Source organism: Aedes albopictus, unplaced genomic scaffold (genome assembly GCF_035046485.1).
Source record: "Aedes albopictus strain Foshan unplaced genomic scaffold, AalbF5 HiC_scaffold_27, whole genome shotgun sequence".
In the NCBI taxonomy this organism is placed as follows: Eukaryota; Metazoa; Arthropoda; class Insecta; order Diptera; family Culicidae; genus Aedes; species Aedes albopictus.
The window spans coordinates 33,590-52,766 of NW_026917057.1; the positions used below are offsets into that span (position 1 = coordinate 33,590).

The following is a 19,177-nucleotide window of genomic DNA, read 5'->3' on the forward strand; positions in this document are numbered from 1 at the left end:
TTGTCCAAATCTCGTCGCGAAACCCCAATACATTGGTACCCAATATAAGTTATTAGATCTTAGGTAGATTTTAGATATTGTAGATGTTAAAAGTGCTCACGCCTACATGCCGCCCATCTCAGTCCACATTTCTGTTCTACACTCATGTTCCATCGGTTTACCGATTGGAAGCGAATGCTTTTGCTATAAAATTTGATGAGCTTTTTTATATCGGCATTTAAATAAACAGTTATTGTTGGATTTTCCCAACTGTTACAAGTGTCATCAAGGTTACTCTAAGTTACTCGCTAGCTCTTGATTAACCAGCGCCCTCGCAAACCTTTTTTTGTGCTTCCTTACCTACATGTAAGACAATGGCTTCTCAAAGAAATTAGAAATTTTTTTCACCCTATTGGATATAAGAGAATCGCCTAGGTGGTTTTTTCGATAGTTTTGCTCTAAAATTTCTCTCGAAATTGACTACTAGTTTCATTTAAAATTCCTCCATAAATATTTAAAGGATTTTTGCCAAAATAAATCCATGGATTGCTTCAGAAATTACTCGAAAATTTAAAACTATGAATGTTTCTCTCGGAAATTCTTCTATGGCTTCTTTAAGATTTTTTACAGGGATTCCATCAGATATTCCCTCATGAATTTCTCCTAGAATTCGTTCAGGTAAATTTCTATGGGTTCCTTCTGAAAATCCACCAGGAAGAACTTTAGAAATTCTTACAGGGAGATATTTCAAGAATTCATCGGAAATGTCTCCAGGAATTTCTTCAGAATTTTCTACAGCGTCCAGCAAAAATTCTTTCAATGATATTTTTCATTAGTTCTTCCAGTGGTTTGTTTAGAAAATTTCCCAAACATTCATTTTGAAATTCGTGCAGGTATTTTTTTTTTTTGAATATGCGCCATAGATTTGTTCAGGAATTGTTCTAAGGAAAACATTGAAAATTCCTTCATGTATGTATCCAGAAATTTCTTCAGGGATTCATCCAGGAAATCTAGGAATAACTTTCAGTAATTCAGACAGGAATTCCTCCAGAGATTCCTGCAAGAGCTCATACACAGATTCCTTCAGGATTTCCTCTAGATATTTCTGCATATATTTCCCCATTAATTTATCCGGCATTTTCTCTTAGGATAACTCTAATAATTTTACACCGGATTCATTAAAAAAAAAATCAAATATATTTTCTAGGACTTCCTAAATTTTCCTAGAATTTCCTCCAGAGATGCATTCAAAAATACTTCCAAAGATTTCTGCATGGATTCTACTGAAGATTTATTCAGAAATTCCTTTGAAGAGATATTTTTGTCTCCCGAGACTTCTTCAGAATTTAAAGGATAAAGTTTTCAGACATGCATTTAAAATTCAAAAATAAATTCTATAGGAACTTCTTCAGAAATCCTTCTCAAGGAAATTTTCTCCAAGATTTTTTTCCAAAATTATTTAAGTAATTCTTGTAAAAATTTCTTTCTTGATGGAACCACAAATATTTGCTGGGATATCTTCGGAGAACCCAGTTTTTTTTTTTCGAATATTCTTCTAGGGATTTTCAAGAAATTCTTTCAGTAATTGCATAAAAACTACTGAAGAATTTTGTGGAAAATCCCTGAAGAAATTTCTAAGAAATCCCTGGAGGGAGAATCGTCTCGAGAAAACCCAAAGAAAACTCCTAGAGATACCTTTGGATTCTCTTGGAAGAAATTTTTGAAATTTCATGAAGGAAAATTGAATAAAAAATCTTGAAACAATTTTGAAGCTATCCATGGAGCAATTCCTGGATGAATTCCTAGGATAATACCTAGGAGTGTACCTGAAGAGACGCTTTAAGAAACCCCCTTTATGCTCAGAAAAAAATATAAGAGAGTTCTGAAGGCACTCTGCAAGTAATACCAAGGAGAAATTCTTAAGAAATTTCTGGAGGGGTTCCTGAAAAAAAAGTAGAGGAATATCTGAAGGATTTTTTTTGTAAATTTCTTCTTCGCCTTCTTCTTCTTCTTTATGGCTCAACGTTGCAGCTGGAACTTGGCCTGTCTCACTTCAACTTATTGTTCTTTGAGCACTTCCCCAGTTATTAATTGAAGGGCTTTCTTTGCCTGCCATTGCATGAATTTGTATATTGTGAGGCAAGTACAATGATACACTATGCCCAGGGAAGTCGAGAAAAGTTCTCGACCGGAACGGGAATCGAACCCGCCGTCTCCGGATTGGCGATCCATAGCCTTACCACTAGGAAGTTTTTAACTTCCGCTAGTTCAACACTCTGTCAAGTTATGGGTCAAAAGAAGGGTGTTTCAACAAGGAATTGCCAGATGGGCGTGTCTGAAGAAGTAAAGGTGATTCTGAAGGGATACCTTCCGATCCCATCTTACAGAAATGGCAGACTAAGGTACTGGTGGAATTGTTGAAGAAACTCGTCAATAAATTTCTGAGGGAACCCAGGATGATATTCTGAATGGACCCTTGAAATAACTCCTGGAGATAACCCTGAAGGCGTTCTCAGAAAAAAATCTTGTATACTAAACTACCACCTTATGAAATTTTCGATAAAAATCATGCAGAAACAACAAAAAATCATAGAGGAATCCTTTGGAGAACCACTGGTGTAATTAAAAAAAATAAGGAGGAATCTAAGAAAAAGTACCGGGAAGGACTGGAGAACGCTCAGCAAGTATTCATTGGAAAACTTCTCGACAAAATCCTATGCTAAGGAAAGTATTCTGGAGTAATTTATGCAGGAATTGTTGAGAGATAGTTTGCTAAAACAAATATTCTTAAACAATCCCTGAAGGAAGTTCGGAATACATCCAAAGCAATGTCTGGAGGAACTTTTAGAGAAACCCCTGGGAGAAGTTCCAGAAGAATTTATTGAGAATTTTCTAGAGGAGTTTTCAGTGCTCGGAAAAAATCCAGAATAAAGAAAATTATACCTGAAGGAGAAAACTAAGTAATAATTTCTGGAAAAGTTTCAAGAAAAGTTCTGTTTCTGAAAGAACCTCCGATTCTTTGTCAGAAATTCCTGGAGATATTTCTGGAAGAATATCTTCATTTTCGCAGAAAACCCAAGGAGAAATTCTTGAAATATTTATGGAGAAATTGCTTCAGAAAAGTTTGAAGAATTACATGAAGAAATACAGGCTTTAGGACATTTGGTCGAATGACATTTGGTCGAATGACGTTTGGTCGAATGACATTTGGTCGAAAGTACATTTGGTCGAACGGACATTTGGTCGAATGGACATTTGGTCGAAAGCCATTTTTGGGAAGAAGAAGCATGTGACATTTAGTCGAATGGACATTTGGTCGAAAGGCACTAACTGATGAAGAGTTTTAAATGGAAAATAATTTTGTAGCAACATAACATAAAAAAGCAAACATTGTAGTGCAGTGTAGGTTTCGGCTCTTCTTTCAAGTTTCACCATTTCATTGCGTTTTTGTGTATAACATGGCTTTTCCATCAAATATTTTTCCTTCTTTACAACATATGCTGTTCTTTCAAGTGTATTATTTGTGCTGAGAGTGAAGAGTGGACATTATGGTTGTGATTTTTTCGTCTATGATTTTTCCTTCTTTTGAAATTAGGATATTCTTTCAAAATTCGTATTTGTACTATGTTTGAATGTTATGGCTTCTGTCTTTTTATCATGAATTTTTCCTTCTTTGAAACATAGGCTATTTTTTCACGTTTATTTATTTCATTGCGTTTTCCTGTACCAACTACTGAATGTTTCAGAAGCAATTCCTCCTTTTGAATAGCTGTTCTTCCGTTTGATATTTGGATGTTATAGCTGCAGACTTTTTCATCGAATATTTTTCCTCCTTTTAAGGACAGATTGGTTAGGATCCCAAAATGGCCGCCACAATGGCCGACTTTGGCACTTACTCGCGACTTCGAGCGTACAAATCTCTTCGTAAACAAAACCAGCGCACCAGATCTTCTTGTTTCAAGCTTATTATAAGTGAGCAAAAACAGCATTATAAAATGCACTGTTGTTTGAAGCTTGCTTCTTGAGAATTGTGCGTCTGAAGTTGTGATGCACTGTTGAAGTGGGATTTCAAGACGTTTGTCCTTAAACATAGGCTATTCTTTGACGCAGTGTTGCATATGAACTGAACACGCCCAAAATGGTTATTTATGCAACAAGTTGCAAAATGATGTTTTATAACTATAATATATAATATAAAAAAAAACTATTATACCGAAACCCATAATATTATTTTCCACTCACATCTCTTTTCATCAGTTAGTGCCTTTCGACAAGATGTCCATTCGACGAATTCTCCATTCGACTAAATGTCATGTGCTTCTTTTTCCAAAAAAATGGCTTTCGACCAAATGTCCATTCGACCAAATGTCCGTTCGACCAAATGTACTTTCGACCAAATGTCATTCGACCAAACGTCATTCGACTAAATGTCTTTCGACCAAATGTCATAGATTCAGAAATACAAGCATGAACTGATATAGCAATCCTTGAAGGAATTTCCTATAGAATCCCTTAAGGAATCTTAGGAGGAAATACGGAAGCAGTTTCTGACGAAATCCGTGGACCAGTTGAATATTTTGAAATTTTTTTTGATAAACTCCTGAAGAAATCGCAAGGAAAATTCCCGGGAGAATTCCTGAAAGAATCTTTAAAGGAATCCTAGTGAAAATAATCAAAAAATCAGACAAGGACAAAGATGCATTCTGAAGGGATACCTAGAGAAATCTTTATGGACATTATTACTTAAATCAGTCTAAGAAATCCTGCGAGAATCTTCTTTCTGAAAATTTTCCAGAAATCCCGAAAGAATCTCCAAGGTTTTTTCTGGCGGTGTCCCGGTCTCCCATGGATATATTTTTAGAAAATTTAAGAAGAATTCTTGATAAACTCATTAAGGCGAAATTCCATGTACTTAAGTTTCAAACTCCTGGAACGTTTTGAGACCCCCACGAAACTCATCTTAGAGCTTTTAAAATGCTCTCAAACTCTCTGGAGCTCCTTTGAAACCTCCTGAAGCGTCTTGAAATTGTTTTACAACTCCTCTGGATCTGTCTTGAAGCTCTTCTGAACAAGTTCTAAACTTCTAAACAACCTGGTACCTACGAAAACGCCATGACTTATTTTGAAGTCCTTCGGGAAGTCCCTGAATCAGCCTTGAAGCCCTATACAGTGCTGTGATGGTAGAATCAGTGTAGGTTACTCAAGGTTTCCCAATTTCAGCGCTCTTTATACTGGTGCTTCCCCAAGGAAATGAATTCCCTTTTAAGGCGAAACTGGAAGCATTTCCTCATTTTTTTTTGTTTTTGATTTTTTATTAAATAACGAAGCAATATTTTCAAAATCGGTTTTCGTACACATGTAGAGTACGGATTAAGGTACAGGGGATAGACAAAATGATCGGGACAGGCAAAATTTTCACTTTTCAAAAAACAGTGAAATAGTTGTAACTTTTTGAAAAATGCATCAAAAAAAAATACTGTAAGTTGATCAACTAGTTTTGTATCAATGTCCAAATTTGGGAAAGATCGGACTATTCTACATAAAGTTTGAAAGATTCTAGAAAAAGTCATAATTATACGATAGCCAACTTTGAGCTGTTATATCTCCGGATTCAATGAACCAAATGCAATAGAATTTTAGCGTTCATGGCTTATATGATTAGCTCTGAAGAACTTTTGACATAACTTAAAATTGTTAACACGGAAGAAAATTGTAGCGTTTAGATTATTTTTCTGAAATAACACCAAATTATCGTAAATTTCTACATCATTTCAAAATTCGAGATGGTAATTATAGTTTATTTGCATTCCCTCTAACTGACTTCAATTTGAATGTGTTCTGAAAGGAAGTAACAAAATAACTGGCGATAAATTGAAAAAGTAATGGGAAACATATTGAAATTAGACCACACAAAATAAATGAAATTGCAGTAATTTTTATTCCGTTTAATAATTTCAAGTTTTGTCAAATGTTTTATAAAGATCATTATATGAGTCATAAACGCTAAACATTTAATTGCATTTGGTTCATTGAATCCGGAGATAGCTCAAAGTTGACTATCGTATAATTATGACTTTTTCTAGAATATGTTTAGCTTCATGTAGAATAGCCCGAGTTTTCCCAAATTTGGACCATTGATATACAACTACTTGATGAACTTCCAGTAAAAGTTTTAGAGTTTTTGATGCACTTTTCAAAAAGTTGCAGCTTTCAAACCATTTTTTGAAAAGTGAAAATTTTGCCTGCCCCGATCATTTTGTTTATCCCCTGTATCTTCTGAATTTTTTTTGTGGTGGAAAATGTTTTCCATTTTTGGAGAAACAATTTCTTTGCGAAGTTTTGTTTAAAAATGGTTTCCGCAAAAACGATAAGCTTTTTTTACCACAAAAAAATCAGAAGATACCTTGATCCATACTCTACATGTGTACGGAAACCGATTTTGAAAATATTGCTTCGTTATTTAATAGAAATTCAAAACCAAAAAGTGAGGAAATGCTTCCAGTTTCGCCTTAAAAGGGAATTCATTTCCTTGGGGACGTACCAGTATAAAGGGCGCTGAAATTGGGAAACCTTGAGTAACCAGCTCTGATTCTACCATGACAGCACTGTATAGGGCTTCAAGGCTGATTCAGGGACTTCCCGAAGGACTTCAAAATAAGTCATGGCGTTTTCGTAGGTACCAGGTTTTTTAGAAGTTTAGAACTTGTTTAGAAGAGCTTCAAGACAGATCCAGAGGAGTTGTAGAGCAGTTTCAAGACGTTCCAGGAGGTTTCAAAGGAACTCCAGAGAGTTTGAGAGGATTTTACAAGCTCTAAGATGAGTTTCATGGGGGTCTCGAAACGTTCCAGGAATTTGGAACTTAAGTACATGGAGCTGCCGATCTCTCAACTTTATTGGGAGCATCCGCATACTCTTCTTGAGCTCGCTACACTCTACGGTGAATCCAGCATTCAGATGATGGCAAAAGCAGAAAGGATACGGTGGACAGGGTCTGTTGCAAGAATGCCGGACAACAACACTATAGCAATGTTGATCGTCACTGATCCGGTTAGCACAAGAAGGCGTGTAGAATACGATGGACGAATCAGGTGAAGCGTAATCTGGCGAGAATTGGACGTGACGCAAACCGAGTATAGTTGCATACTATTTTTGTTTTTATGTTATAATAATTGTGACGTTGTGCAAAAATTGTGATGGCTACCTTTATGACTAGGTTTTGAATTATATCCGATCATTGCAACTGTCCCGTATTGAAGGTTTTTGTAATCTCCACAAGCTCCTGATTATCGGTGACCCTTCCAGCATCGCCAGCCCTGGCCCGATGCAATTCTATGCATGGAAGCCAAGTCTCTGCCCGGGCAGAAGAAAAAAACTCAAGAAAAGCATATTTTGATATGGAGATCGAACAGTGATATTGGTTTGATTGATATAAGAGGTAAAAGTACTGGAAATAATAGCTGGAATTTACTCCTCGACCAACATCATCATAACAAAGCTAACCAACAGCAGCGAGCTATTCGGTTAATCTTCAAATAGCAAATTTTGCTATTGGTCAGACGTCCTAGGGACATTTTTTTTCTATTATTTTCAGTTCTTTCATCAATCAAAGCACATTTTGATCGTCAGTACTTGACTTCTGCCCGGGAATACTCGCTATGTGCGTGTTTGACTTGCCTCTGGAAGTGTCTGATCAGAAATTAGCTTCTGTAATGTCGAAATAGGGGTATTAGGGGCATAATTGACACCCGGGGTGAAATGGACACCCCTGATTTTGCCAAAACCGTTGACTTTTATGTAAAACTTTCAATGCATAAGTGTAAAGGAACAAGTCATGGTTCTATTTTACAAAAGTACCATTTATATTGCTCCAAAATATCATTGAAATTGAAATATGTTTTCCATATGGTGAAATTCTTATAATTTCGAAGCAGCATCAAATAAGGTATTACAAGTGTTTGAGTATGCCCAACATTAAAACAAATGAATTGTTACTTTATCTACATGTATACGAAGATTTAGCAATGGATGAAGTATTTTATTTTTGATCCGAATTTACTTAAAATAGCAATTTTAATATTGTAGTCGATTCGGGGCGAAATGAACACTGGCAATTACGAATGGATGTACGCGCATTGCATACTGTTTGGCGTTTTGGAGAGTTTGGAAAAAATCAATCCGATTATTTTAGCCTAAAGTTTATTTAATTAACTTTGATGTAATGTAAACTTGTCTAAGATGGAGTATTATATCTGTGGTATCTCCATAGGCAAATTACTTAACTGGTCGGTGTAACCAAAGCATTAGCATAAAATATGCAGGGGTGTCCATTATGCCCCGTTGGGTGTCCATTTCGCCCCGTACCTTTCCTGCCAGCCCTGAAAAACACACGGTTTACTATTCATTATTTCTTCACAATACATACATTCTACCTGCTGTAAATGATTGAAATACGTAGGAAACAAGTTAAAGTTAAAAGTCAACTGATAATATGTTAAGTTTTACTCAGTTTTACAGGCCTAGCATACTCATTTGCTTAGGGTGTCCATTATGCCCCTAATCCCCCTACGGGAAAATAAAACGCATTATGCGTGAAAGATTCCCATCAGAGTTCCAGCTTGAAATGTACACTGGGGTACGTGGAGTCTACATGGACATGGACCAGGAAATCCCTGAGGTGCTTTATTTCCATAACCGAAAAGGAAGGATTGCATACGATGGACGGAAACCAAAATGCTTCACGTGCAAATCGGACAGCCATCTGAAAAGATCTTGTCCGACGCTGCAAGAGCGGCGAAAGGGAGATGGAAACAAAAGCTTGAAAGCGAGAAAGAAGAGACCGCTGTTACAGGAGAAGAGTCCGAGCAGTGGACTAAACAGTACAACAAAAAATCCAGAAAGAAGGCGAAGAAGAATGAGGGTTCACCGGTCTGTTGTTCCAACCGTCAGCAAACAGATGCTTGAAACTTCGATCGCGACGAACACTTCTGCTGGCGGAAGTGATTGCAGTCGCGCCTTGGTTCCCGAAATAACTTGTGTGAAGTGGAGAGTGCATTTCCCTACATAAGAATGGATTTACGATGAAAATGAACGTCAACAGCTAATTGATGAGGATACGGTCCGGATAGCAGCAGCCTGCATGGTCACCGTGGATCAAATTGAAATTTATCATTAATTAATTGTAACTATGTTTGTGTATTGTTAAGGGTTTTAATATTTTATCTTCTGGCTAATGTAAAAAAAATACAAATGGCTTCGGCTCTGCTATGCCCCTGTGGCGCCCGAGCCTTCGAAATAAACGAATAAGCCAAAAAAAAATTGCATTATAATACATATGTGTGGAAATTACATTACATTTGAAATAACTCCAGAAAATAGTTATTTATGTAACAAGTTGCAAAAAGTTGATTTTTTCAGCACGAGTCGTACATTTATCCAACGAGGCTTGCCGAGTTGGATAAATACGAAGAGTGCTGAAAAAATCGAGTTTTGCAACGAGTTCCATACAAAATTTTATGCAATGATTTTTTCATTATACAACTCATTTGAGTTGCATGATGTTCATTATGCAACCCAAATGAGTTGCATAATGAACATTATGCAACTATTTTTCATTATGCAACTCATTTCAGTTGCATAATAAATCAGTTTGGAAAAATTGGCCATTATGATACCGAAAGGAGTCCTATAAAATGGATATTATGACACTGAATTGCATAAAGTACATTTTCAAGTGCCTGCTTCGAATTTTTTAGTATTTAAAAATACAGCTATGGTCCAATCGATATTTCAAACATGTTATATTCATCTAAAAGGTTGGAACATGTGTAATTTTGACCAAACCCGCATACTCGCCGATCTACTCTAAAATTCGTTGCACACTACGGCCAACCCAGCATCCAGAAGACGACCGAAGCCAGAAGTATACGACGGGCAGGGTATGTTGCAATAATGCCGGACAACAACCCTGTAAAATCTGTGTTGACTACTGATCTGTTTGACACAAGTAGGCGCGTAGTACATAGAGCACGATGGGCGCATTAGGTGAATCGTAATCACATAACGCGTGACCGAGGTTGGAGAGCGGCTTTCGCTAACCGAATATTGTGGCATACTATTGTTGATTTTGTGTTATCCTAATGCGATGTGCAAATAAATGTTTGTGTGATGGCTGCTTTCAAGACCAGGTTTTAAATTCTATCTGAACATTGCGCCTTTTCCGCTTTAAAGGTTGTTGTAATTTCCACAAGCTCCTCATTATCGGTGACCCTCCCAGCATCGTCCGCCCTGGCTCGACACAATCTTATACATGGAAACCGAGTCCCTGGTAACAAGAAAAGATGCCTCTTGATGCCTTCAAGGCCCTGTTGGGTTCATATTGGCAATCCGCTCAGGTCTCAAGTGTGGCCTTGGCAGCATAAAACACCAGATTGCATGCATCCCGCTTCCTATCTGTACGAGCTCACTATATCCGACGCCTTGCCCGTAGAGAGAAGCATTCCATGTTCGCGATGACCAGCCCTAAACTCAAAAGTTCAGAGAAAGCTGGTCTACCCAAATATATCAGATGTCACAGACGTTTTTTTTTGGTGTTCTGAATATTCATTAGAAGTGGTGCCGGCATGTCACCAAAGTGTCATATCTTCCACGGGTCACAAGAACCGATCCGTGTGCCCTCACATCACCAACTCTGAAACAACTCGGATGAACATAACTCAACGGATATACGAATATATACCGTAAATGGAAAATGCATCCCCATTAAAATTCAGCTGCACTGCTTCCTGCCTGGCACCCATCCGTCGCCGTTGAATTAATGAACGACCAGCCAGCAGTGCAATTCTGTGAATGAAAGTTTAGTCAACATTTCAACACTTTCGGACCCCTACACACAACTGGCACTGATGGCTGTTATAGTATGCATCAGCGAACAAATTGCTGCAGATTACACTTTATCAATCCTGGCGTGGAGCTCTCTGCCGTTGACACCGGGAGCTAACTCCCCCGGAACGGACAAAAGATTCGAATTTAATTAAATAAAATTGTTTAGCAATTCGAATTCCCTCGCCAGCAGATCCGCGGAAATAACGACGACGTAGACGACCGTGTGGATGTGGAAGTGCCAGTTAGGTGATATTGATTGCCATTGCCACCGAGGACGACGACTAGTACGTAGTACGACGGTTGTTCGAAACGGTTCAGTGTGCAATTTCAATCGACATGAATGGTGCCGATGAAGTCGGAATCGATTGGCACCGAAATGGCTTTCGATTTTCGATCCTCGGAAGCTGGGTGATGTAGAGTGCAGCTGCTGGCAGCGAATGCGAGAGTCATTTTGGAGTTTTAGCTATGGACTAGATTGCCAGTATGGAGAGGTACTCGGCCAAACTTGGGAGAAGCGATGGAGAGAGTGTATGTGTGACGCATTCGAATGCCGAACTGAATTAGGCGAATTTGGAAATTCAGTTGAAGAGATTGTTCCGTCACGCAGACTATATTGGCAGAAGTCGGAACTTTTCAGAGTGAAGGGTTGTTTGAAACACCGAACAATTCCAGTGTGTTTGACTGATCCAGCTTTTGGCACAATGCATTCTCGGAAGATGAAGTAGCACTAAGAAGTACTGTTTCATTGCTTTGTGGTATCTAAATTTCATCATCAATAAGTTTGAACGCTCTTACCACCATGAGAGCAAGATGCTCTCGATCTTTAGAAATTATGTGTAACTCATTTCTGAATATCTTAGAAACACACTACATCAAATACCTATAGTCATCCCCCTTAACAACTCATTCAGAAAACCTGTCCATTTCGGAAATAGAATACATAATCATTCCCCATTTCCCCTCCCATTCACCTGTCGATACAATACATTAGGCTTAAGAGCTTGTCAGTTCACCAAACAACAATAATCCCTGTTCGCCCCGAAAAGCCGGTGGAGGTGGTCCCCAACGAAAACAGAAAAACTTGCACCCTCATCGAAGTCGCCACCCAATCACCCACCCACCCAAAAAACATTACGAAGCACTCTTCCCGGCCCCACTCACCTGTCAGGATCAGTATCCGGCTCAGAACTCCTACGACAATTTTCACCAGCATTCTCCGGCGCCGCCAGCTGGCAAATCCTTTCACCAAATAAAGCAAAATCACCGGAACTCTTTCACTCTTGTTCGTTCACGAACAACGGGCGGTGTACGGCAGGGTGAACGATTTCAATTCAGATCGCTCGCTCGTCATTTCCCGTTCCTGTGTCCTTTTCGGGAGACGCACTGCACTGCTGATTCGAACAATCTTTTTGGTTGTACCAGGCTGATCAACTCCTAATATTCGAAGATTATGGTGAAGTGTGTTCATAGGGGGTTCCAAAATGGCACATTGTCAGGAAACTTGTGGAACTTACTATCCACATGGTAACATTAACTTGGAAAGAGTTATATTCACTTTAGCTCAGAAACCTGTTATCAAAAAAATGCAAGGATGATATGATATCAATAATCAATGATCCCGAGCAAAGACGGATAACTAAGTGATATCACTTAGATAAAAAAAAAATCCAATTGATGATAATCAGATGATAACAAATTTAGTTATCAATAATTTTGGTCTATCACGATAACATAAAAATACTAAATGATAACAAAATATGTTATCAGTTTCCAAACGCACATTTCAAAGCTTTCCCAAAACTCAGGGTCTGGTGGACTTCGAATCTAAAAATAGATTCCGCTTTCCATCTGCGACGGCAGTACGAATGCGTAGCCTTCAACCACTCTCCCTCTCACTGAGTCCCTTTGGTATACGGGTATCGGTTGTGGCCGGTAATCACTCGATCAGGGTTCGAGACCCGAAAACATGAATAATAATAATAAGGAACCTTTTTCAACTGCTAACTTTGTCGGTGAAGAAGACTTTTTCCTTTTTTGGTCGGTAAAATAGCTCTGAATGATAACCAAATGGTAACAAAACCTGTTATCAATCAGCTGTATTTTTTCATGTTGATAACTAAACGTAATATTGAATAAAATACTGTATAACACAATTAGTTATCAACTTGAACTCAATGATAACTTAACTTCTTATCATTTTGGTATTCGTGGAGTAAATTTGGGTTATCAGTTTTGTTATGTTGGCTCTTAATTCAACCTAAATGATACCAAACTCAATTATCAAACGAATGATAAACAGGTAACAGAACTTGTTATCATTTTGTTACCCACCTTTGCTCGGGATAATAGCCAAACAAACACAATGACGTTTCATGGCCTTGTTGTTTACGATTCGGACTTAGAAAAAAAAATCGTCTGCTTTTAATGGGTAGTTTGCCCCAATTCAACATGTGGGGTTCGTGTGGGAAAATATGCTGATTTATGACTTGATGTCGACTCGGTGGCAACCCTCCAGGAGGTACTTCTGGAATTCTGCAGAAACTCCATCCGAGATTCTTCCAAGAAGTTCCTTGCGGTTTTTTACAAGTTTGTTCCAGGGCTCTTCCAGGAGTTTCTTGTGGGATCCTCAGGGAGTTCATAATGAGATTCTTCAAGGGGTTTCTCCTGAGATTCCTAAAGAGGTTCCATCAGGCTTCAAGAGATCATGCCAGGATTCATCCAAAAAGTACTCCAGAAATTGTTCCATATAAATTTTCTGAGATTTCTTTACCCTAGTAGGATGTTGAGGCCACTATGACTCAGATAGGCACGCTGGACGTGCACTACGTCATCAGGGTACGAAAAAACTTAACATCTTACGAGGGTTAACAATACCTTCTGATATTACTTCAGGAGCTCCTAAATTCCTTCAAAATATTGGTTTCTCTGCAAATTTATTATAGGATTCCTTGCGATTCCTAAGGAGCTCCGTCTGAGGTTCCTTCAAAAGTTCCATCAAGGATCCTTTCTGAGATTCCTAAAAGGTTACTCTAGGAACTCCTTTCAGGATTCTTTCAGAGATTCCTTCTGTGACTTCAAGAGATCTCTTCCAGGACTTCTCAAGGAGTTCCAGAAATTCTCCACGAATTGCATCCTAGATTGTCCTAATAGATTACCAATAATAATCTTGGAAAATAGGCATGGGAATTCAAGCAAATCCACCTGGGATTTTTTCCAGAATTCCTCCAGGAGTTTTCTCGGGGATTGCTTCAGCAATTCCTACCAAGATACCTACAGAAACTCCTTTCAAAATTCCGTCTGGAATTCCTTCCAAGAATTTCATAGGAGATTCCTCCCAGAGTTACTTGTGGGATTTCTTCAGATATTCTTTCTGTGAACCTTCCAGTAATCCAACAAGAACTTCTTTCAATATTCCTTCAAAAATTACTCCGTGATCCTTCCGGGAGCTCCTTCCGGGGTTCTTTCAGTAACTACTTCCAGAATTGCTTCAAGAATTCAGCGAATTTTATTTGGGCTTCTGTCAGAATTTTTTTCCAAAAACCCCTTTGTGGATTCCTTTGGGAACTCTTTTTTGGTTTCTTCCTAGAGTTCCGTTTGGGATTCCTGCAGATCTTTTAGATGTGTTAAATGAACATCCTACAAGAGTTTATAAGGGAGTACTTTGCGAAATTCCTCCTGAAGTTTCAATTTATGGCATTCCTCATGAAGTTCCAACCGGATTTTTTTTAAGGATATACTCCAGCAAGTTCCTTCTGGTTTTCCTTTAACAGGAGTTCATGGAGGGATCTCGGAGCATATTAGCAATCGCAGAAAAAGATTCTGAAGGAATCCAAAAAATCATGCGGAATGCTAGAAGGACCTCGTGGTGCTGCCGTGAATTGAAAAAAAAAAAAATAAACCATCCATGAAAAACTAGCAATTTTTTTCCGAAGTCCGAATCGTAAACAACAAGGCTACGAAATGTCAAAGGCTTAGAATAATTTAGCTTAGCAACCGCAGCATGCAGTGCCCTATTGAAAAACCCGCATCAACATTTTGTAAACAAACACTTTCTGTTCTCTATCCCAGAAAACTGTGATATTTGTTGATGATATTGAGTGGATTCCGGAAGGCCCGTAATCTAGAGGAACGTGTTTGTTTACAAAATGTTGATGCGGCCTTTCCAACTGTTGGTTCCTAATTATTCTTTGAAGGAATAGATCATGACATACGTAAATAACAGACATATCTCTATAAGCATGCTAAAGGATTGTGCTTCGATCGCGAAAATGGAGATTCATAGCTTCACCAAGTTAACATGCCTAGTAAGTTTATGAGCAAAATACACATTTCACATGACTTCACAATAAATCATTGTTGTATCAATTTCGAAGATAATATTGCTCAGAAGTTTAAAATTTATTGGAATTTACCAACTATTACTCAAAGATACTCCAAAGCCATTCTAGAGTACACTAAATTATAAGGTGCGTGCGGTAATTTTGAACTAACCTTCAAAAAAAAATATCTCATTAATGCGTTGCGATAAAAACATTGATTGTGAGGAGCTTGGGGGTCTCCAGTCAGCCTTGTGGATAAGGCTTTCGATCGTCAATCTGAAAACGGCTGGTTTCGATTCCCGTTCCGGTCAGAAACTTTTCTCGACTGTCCTTGGTATCATCATCGTACTTGGGCTTCGTTGCCGTGCGGTTAGCGGCGCCAGTCGTCTAGGCGTATCGTAAGCTTCGGAGTGTGGGTTCGATTCCCGCTCCAGTCGGTGAAAACTTTTCGTCGAACGAAAAATTCATCACGTTGTCTAATGTATGTAATGTGTTCAGTCTGTGCATCCTTTAGCTGAAGACGGTGTGAATTGTCTTTTAATATACGAATTTATGCAATGGCACTAATGGCAGACAAAGAAAGCTCTGCAATTAATAACTGAGGAAGTGTTCAAAGAACACTAAATTGAATAGAGCCAGGCAAAATTCCAATAGGAACGTAGATCCACAAAGAAGAAGAAGAATCAGACACGCTGTGTGTGTGCATTACGACAGCATGGTGAGCGCCTGATTATGCAAGAAGTTCACATTGAATTTGGGAGACTTGAATGCAGCTCAAGAATGGCTAGAACATTTTAGGGTGAAGATATGACGAAAATTTCAAGAGCTGTTTATGCTCGTCGAGCGCCAGTTATTCCACTCAAATTTGTACAGACTGAGAAAGCCATTGAAATCAATCAAATTTTACTATAGCTTATATGAGTCCAAAACAGCATATTTTGATGAAAAAATAAGGATATTTTAGCTTGGCGGTTTCTTTCCTGAAATATTTGGGAAATTTCTCTGAAGATTTCATTGGGAATTGTTATGTCTTACATTTTGCTTTCTAAATGTATCTATATCATGAGATCCTTCATAAATTTCTTCAAAGATTTCTCTGAAAATATCTCCTAACTCCGAAGATTGGATTCGGAATTCTTCTTGGTGTTGCTCCAGGATTTTCTCCAAATATTTTAGCAGAAGCTCCTTCAATGATTCTTTCAAGAATTTCTCCAAGCGCTCCTCGGATTTCCTCTATGGTTTTCATGATGAATTTATCCAAAGATTTGTCCAGATTTGTTTCCAAAACTTTCTTCTGGAATTGGTTTCCTTTTTTATAAAGAAAATTCTGTAATGACTTTACTGAAACTCGATAGAGTATTTCTACAAACATTCATGCTGAAATTATTTGCTAAAATCTTCTAAGGAACTCATACAAGGATTCTTCAAAAATTCTTTCGAGAGGTTTCAAAAATTTATCCAGCTTTTTTTATGGACCCCTTTAAGGATTTCTGGGAAAATTCTTTGATTAGTTTATTCTGGAGCTTATCCAATAATGGTTGCTTCAGGAATTCCTCCAAAGACTTCTCATTGAATTTCTTGAACTACGTCTTCCTGTGCAACATAATATGCGACTTTCTAAGGGCTGTCCAAGCAGCACATACACTCCCGTTCAAAAGTTTGGGGTCACCCCCTCAAAAACATGTCATTTTTTTAGGCCCATATCTCCGCCAATTTGCGTCTGATTTTAAAACCCTAGGTTTCATTCAAAAGATAATAAGTCAAAGAAACTTTGAACATGATTTAAAAGAAACGTTTTCAAAAAATTTTGTATGTAAACTTAACCCAAAGTTGCCAAATTTTCTAAAAAATGAATATAAACTTATGGCAGTGTCGCTGGAAGTTGGGTCGACCAAATTTTAAGATGAGAGCGGTAATATGACCCATTTTCTATTAGCTTTCAACTGCTTTTTACAGAACTTAGCTAAAAAATCTAGAAAAAAAGTTATTAAGTAAATTAATCCTTGATGTCATCGACCAAAAGTTTGGGGTCACCCCTCAAAATGATGTATAGGCCAAAAGTTTGGGGTCACTATCGTAAAACATGGAAAAGTGATTTGTTGATATCTTTGTCATCTTTCATTCAATTTTAATTCTTCTTGGCTTATTTGAAACAAAATGAATGATACTTACTGCATAGACATTGAACCACACATATTTGTTGAAATTTACATACTAAAACTTAACGTAAAGTTGCCTCATTTTTTGAAGCGTGGTAAAATGTGCTAACTTTATATAACATTTTTATATACAAAAATCGTTAAATACGTTAAGTTGAAGATATCAAACGTAAATTTAGTTAATTATCTTTGAAATGAGCCAAAAAAAATTAAAATTGAACTATAGATGACGAAGATATCATCAAATCACTTTTCCATGTTTTGCGAAAGTGACCCCAAACTTTTGGCCGATACATCATATTGAGGGGTGACCCCAAACTTTTGGTCGATGACATCAAGGATTAATTTACTTAATAACTTTTTTTTCGAGATTTTTTAGCTAAGTTCTGTAAAAAGCAGTTGAAAGCTAATAGAAAATGGGTCATATTACCGCTCTCATCTTAAAATTTGGTCGACCCAACTTCCAGCGACACTGCCGTAAGTTTATATTCATTTTTTAGAAAATTTGGCAACTTTGGGTTAAGTTAACATACAAAACTTTTTGAAAAAGTTTCTTTTAAATCATGTTCAAAGTTTCTTTGACTTATTATCTTTTGAATGAAAACTAGGGTTTTGAAATCGGACGCAAATTGGCGGAGATATGGGCCTAAAATAATGACATGTTTTTGAGGGGGTGACCCCAAACTTTTGAACGGTAGTGTATGTCACAATAGTCACGGCAGCGCAGGTTTTCGGTTTGAAATACGGACAATAAAAAAAGCTACTTTTTTCAGATATCGTGATTATCGGAATCGCACTTAAAAAAATAATAAGAGATGAACCAGCCTAGGGTTGAAAATCTCTATAATAAAGTAATAATAATAAAAATTCAAAAAAAAATAATTTCGAGATAATCGCGTTTAAAGTTTCGTACAAAACGAAAGATAGCTCCATAGGGAACCCCTTTATAACCTTTTGGAGGTTGCACGCTACATTTGGCTGTAATTTTTATTCTGGTGAAAAAATATGCCATTTTTGACTTGATGTTTTCCAACTTGAATAAGAACGGGCTCCTCCCGTTGCCTGTCCTCATTTAAGAATTCGGGTTACATCAAAATATATTTATTCATGACTTCTTAGATCTAGCAGAGTTTCAATTTCCTACTATCAAGAGCGACTGAAATATCAAAAAAAAAAAAACAAACCAGGAGCGGTCACGTCGTGTACCGTGTAACCGTTGGGTTACAAATTGTTGGTTTTTGTTTTGAATTTTATGTTGAATGTTGGACCCTTCATGTTCCCTGTATAAGAACAGTAGATATACCACAGATGCGTTAGGGTCCTGTAGTGCTGTGAACATGTTGTCGCTACCAAGAGTGAAGATGGCTAATAAAATGAGCGGTAGAGAAAATGTAGATAAATACTAGCCGTAGCAGTAGCTAGCCAACCCTGGGATTGCCGGAGTCTCTTTTGCGACTTGAGTCAGCCCGGTACTGATAAGTTACAGATTCGTTTCAACTGAGTGCACCACGCACCATGTTGAAGGTATTCCAAGGGTATACGTTTTTTGGAAAATTGAAATTACATACACATATGACATCTAACATAGATTCGCGATGAATATTACTCTTAGTATACCTTTCTTTCTAAAAGTCTTTTAAATATCCCCAAATATCTTCGACGATATAATTTCAATCCAACAAACAGTTTCGGGTTACAATCTTTGGAAGAAGAAAATTATGTTATGGTTTCAAACGCCCTTTTCGAAAGTTAGGTGGAGACTTATGGAAAGATTCTCATACATTCCTTTCGTTCTTGGATTCCTTCAAGAGCTTCTTCTGGATTCCCTCCAGATTTAAA

At 37.6% G+C, this 19,177-nt stretch overlaps 1 long non-coding RNA gene across 2 annotated transcripts in view; it reads right to left on the minus strand.

Moving 5' to 3' along the window:
- LOC115268721 (uncharacterized) overlaps positions 1–19,177 on the minus strand; it is a 40,717-nt gene that overhangs the window by 13,542 nt on the left and 7,998 nt on the right. For both annotated transcript variants that reach the window (XR_009995827.1, XR_009995826.1), the window contains exon 2: positions 12,022–12,294. This is a non-coding gene — a long non-coding RNA (uncharacterized LOC115268721). The remainder of the gene's footprint in view (positions 1–12,021; positions 12,295–19,177) is intronic.